The sequence below is a fragment of the Oncorhynchus tshawytscha genome, unplaced genomic scaffold, assembly GCF_018296145.1.
Source record: "Oncorhynchus tshawytscha isolate Ot180627B unplaced genomic scaffold, Otsh_v2.0 Un_contig_245_pilon_pilon, whole genome shotgun sequence".
Lineage (NCBI taxonomy): Eukaryota > Metazoa > Chordata > Actinopteri > Salmoniformes > Salmonidae > Oncorhynchus > Oncorhynchus tshawytscha.
In genome coordinates, this window is record NW_024608591.1 from 24,234 (window position 1) to 28,789 (window position 4,556).

Sequence of the window (4,556 nt, forward strand, 5' to 3'; positions counted from 1 at the left end):
CCAAATTGCCCCCCATCCCCCCCTCCCCACACGTAATATATTATTATTCCAATTTAGCTGTTGATCAGGTTAACGTGTTCTCTCATTTCTGATTGGAGGGCGGATGACCACGTGATCTTAGAACCTACAAATGTGTTACTTTGTAACAGTCAAACGTGGTTATTCCTGGCGTTGATCAACTCCCCATCCATGCCACCATTTATTTAAAGCATTATATTTTTTATGGAAAACAAAAAGCATACAGTGCTCATTTTGGTGTAACCATAATCGAATTTGACGTGTCGGAGAACGGCCACTTCGTCCCGAAATCATTGCAGGTATCGCTTCTCGGCCTTTTGGCTAAGATCAAGTGTAGTATCTGTTCTTATCAGTTTAATATCTGATACGTCCCCTATCTGGGGACCATATATTAAATTGATTTTTGGAATAGGGAGATGGAATAGGGGCTTGCTCCGTCCACTCCACGCATCGACCTGGTATTGCAGTACCTCCAGGAACGGTGCACCCCCTTTCATTGTAAAGAGAAATCAGACAGAGGAAACAGAGTTGCTTCGTTGGTCTTTATTGTATTTTCACATCGAGCAACTGTTTGAACGTTAAATGACGAGACATAGGCATTGATGCGAGTGACCAGTCTTGTTCAGTACATCACAACACATCCGGGTATCTCAAGCACCCCGGTAAAACACAAGAGTTGCAGTAATGAACATTTACCAACAGATGGCATCACTGTGCCATCTTACACCCATAACATCTTCCATTTAATAAAATAGGACAGGAGGTGTCAATTCACTAACAAAACAAACCTAGTAACAATTTCCAACATTAAACAGTTTAGTATCATTTATTTATTTTTCTCAGGTAACAATAACACATTTTGATATTCTCTTCACTTTTATCTCTGTCTGTCAACAATCCCTGATGGGAAACCTACAGATTGTCTTTTTGGTGGCTGGCCCAGACGCCCGCAGCGTGAAAAGACAGGGGGCTTGTCTGCGAGGACTGCGGGTTCCTGCACAGGCGTGTCACCTGAACGTCTAAGGGGAGAATTGATGGGCGAGGGAGCGGCCGACCTGTGATCCCCTGGCTCTTCGCCCAAAGCCTCAGGCCCCATGTGACTTGCTGGGGTTCTGTCTTTTGTCATGCGACCCCTTTGGCCATCAGGGTTCTGAATAGGTGCTGGCTCAGCAATCCGAAGGTCAACCCTGTTACGACGGTACATTGATCCATTCACTTCGACCAAGTAGGAGCGTGGTGCAACTTTCTGTACACAAGATCCGAGTCTCCAGAGGCCTGTCCGGTCCCCTGGTAGTGGCTTCATTCGCACCGTTTCACCCACCCTGAGCTCAGGTAAGTCTTTTGCTGATTTGTCGTAGATGAACTTGGAGACCTGTCTTCTGTGACGTAGCTTCACCAGCACGTCTGTCACCACACATGGCTCCAGGAGAGTGCTGGCTACTGGCAGAGCTGCTTTTAAGCGCCGTGCCATGAGGCGCTGTGCCGGGCTGCTATCCATGCCTTCTGTCGGGGTATTGCGCCACTGCAGGATTGCTTTCCAGGCATCTTTGCCCTCTCGCAGAGCCTTTTTGCAGAGGTTCTTTGCGATTTTTACTGCGGACTCCGCCTTCCCATTAGCTTTTGGGTGTAGTGACGTGCTCGAATTTCCCATTCTGCAGCAAATTTTCGGAACTCAACTCCGGAGAATTGGGGTCCATTGTCTGAAATTACCCTATCTGGCTGGCCATATAGGCAAACTGAGCCTTGCAGCGTTTGATCGTTGTCTCTGCTGAGAGGTCGGGGAGGAGGTCAATCTCCCAAAAGTCTGAGTAATGATCAACTACCAGCAGAAAGTCTTTGCCACTGTGCTGGAAGAGATCTAGACTTACTATCTGCCAGGGGCGCATCGGTAGCTCGTGGGACATCATCGTCTCTCTCTGTTGCTCAATGGCATATTCATTGCAGACTGTGCATTTACTGACATAGTCTTTGATTTCACTCTGCATTCCTGGCTAGTACAGTGTGTCACGTGCTTGTCTGTAACAGGCCTCACCTCCTATGTGACTTGAGTGCACGCGTGCCAACATCTCAGGGCGCAGAGATCGGGGAATAACGACTCTCTGACACTTGAATATTACTCCGTTTTGAACACTGAGCTCCTCTTTGACTGGCCAATATCCTCTGACGGCTAAAGCAGTTTCTTCCTTGCAGTCGGGCCAGCCCATCAGAATCACAGACCTCAATGCCTGGAGTTGCCCGTCCCTGTCTGTGTGCTCTCTGATTTGTATAAGGTGCTGGTCCGTAACATTGAGGTAGTCAGCCTGGTTGATGTGTTCAACATCCACTTGCTCTGTTTGTAAGCTGCACACTGCGTGTTGTTCATGCATGGAGCGTGTGTGGGTGCCTGATGCAGTAGCCCTGCTGAGCGTGTCACTCACATACATCTCTGGCCCTGGCTTATACACCACCATGAGGTTGCAGTTTTGTAGGGCCAGTAGCATGCTCTGCAGTCGTTTTGGGGCATTCAGAAGAGGCTTGCTGAATATAGCAATAAGGGGCTTGTGATCTGCCCGTACAGGTAGTGGTGGAAGCATTGGCATGCAAACACAATGCTGAGGCACTCCTTCTCTATCTGGGCATAGTTCTGCTCTGTTGGGGTGAGTGCCCTAGAGGCGAATGCCACAGGCTGGCCCTCCTGCATGAGGCAACAGCCAAGTCCATACTGGCTTGAGTCACTCTGAATCGTGACAGGTTTCGACACATTGTAGTATCGCAGTACGGGTGTCTGGGTGACCAGTTGTTTTATTTCCCTCACCGCATGTTTTGGGAGCCAATGCCAGATGGTGTCCTTGTCCATGAGCCTCCTTAGTGGCTCACACACTTCAGAGAGCCGCGGTAGGAATTTGGCCAGGTAGGTGACGAAGCGCTGCACTGCCTTCACGTCAGATGGGTGGGGCATTTCCAAGACAGCCTTCACTTTTTCAGGATCCACCTTCAATCCGGTGGAGGACAAGATGTGCCCATGAAAGCAGACCTCTGGCACTTTAAACTGAAGCTTTTTATGCTTAGCCTTAGCTTGACCTGTCTGCATCTGACCATCAGGGCCAGCAGCTTGGCGTCATGGTCACATTCTGCCTCCTCATCACTGTCCCCACAGCCCACTACGAGGATGCCATCTGCTATGGGTTCCACGCCACTGAGCCCCATCAGCAGCTCATGCTGTTTCCGCTGATACACCTCTGGAGCCACGGAGACACCAAACGGAAGCTTTAACCACCTCTTCCTGCCCCAGGGTGTCCAAAAGGTGGTCATGTAGCTGCTGGGCTCGTTGAGCTTGCACTGCAGGAAGGCATCTCTGGCATCCACGAGCGTGAAGACTCTGGCCTTTGGGAGCTTGTAAAGAACATCCTCCAACGTGGGCATAATGTAATGTGAACGTCGCAGAGCCCGGTTGAGGTGTTTAGGATCAATGCATATCCGTAGCTTGTCTGGTTTCTTGACGATAACCATATTACTTATCCAGTCTGTAGGCTCGGTGACGGATATGATGTGGCCATCTGCTTCGTATTTGTCAAGCTGAGCGGAGTGGGAGAGCTCTCAGGGGGAGGAAGAACCCAGAACCTTCCCCTCCAACTCCCCCAATCAAGTTTCCTTTTTAAGTCCTATTTTAACCTCCTCTCCCTTCCAAACTCCCTTACCCCGGAGGGAGAGAGAGAAAGTCCCGGAGAACTAACCCCCTTTTAACTGTTCAATGCTTCTTCTTTTAGCACTGTTTTTACTCACCCCTTTTATGGCTTTTAAAATCACCACTATAAATGTGAGGAGTGTAAGAACAGCAACAAGAGCACAGTCGGTTTTATCCTTTTAGAAAGGTTTAACTCTGATGTGTTTTTACTACAGGAGTGTGGTCTACCCTTTTTATCCTCTTACAGGAAATGGGGGGATAAGTGGCAGCACGGGCCCTCCATTTGGAGTGGCTCCAATTTTAACAAGAACGACGGTGTTGCCATTTTAATCAAGACCCCACAGGTGGTGGTGAAGGGGAGCACGGTGGTGGTAGGTGGGCGTGCTCTTTTAGCCAATTGTACCTTTATGGGGAGGGATTTTAACATGCTAAATGTGTATGGTTTTAATGACAAACATGACCGGTGCACACTTTTAGAAGACCTGCAGTCCCACATGCTAGGGAGGGATCCTCTAGTGGTGGGTGGGGATTTTAACTGTGTTTTAAGTAGAGCAGACAGGAGAGGGGCAGGAGGGGATTTTAAGGTAGACAGGTCAAGTGTTTTATTGCAAGGGCTGTGCAGAGATTTTAAACTGACTGACTGTTTTAAAACCCTGCATCCAAGAGAGGAGGGCTTCACCTGGACCAGTGGTGATGGCACCAGAGCCTCTCGCATTGATTATCTGTTTACCCGGGACTGTCCCCCAACTGATGCTAGAATAACCCCTGCTTTCTTCTCAGATCACGTAATGCTGACGTGCACCCTTTCACTATCTTCGGGGGTGACTGTGGGAAGAGGGCCCTGGAAATTGAACTGCTCCCTTTTAGAAGATGA

The 4,556-nt window shown here is 49.0% G+C and overlaps 1 non-coding gene across 1 annotated transcript; it reads left to right on the forward strand.

The window, feature by feature from the left end:
• The first annotated feature begins 319 nt into the window (after positions 1-319).
• On the forward strand, positions 320-510 carry LOC121843645. Its single transcript, XR_006081698.1, has one exon. It is a non-coding gene; the product is annotated as a U2 spliceosomal RNA (small nuclear RNA).
• The last annotated feature ends 4,046 nt before the right edge of the window (positions 511-4,556 follow it).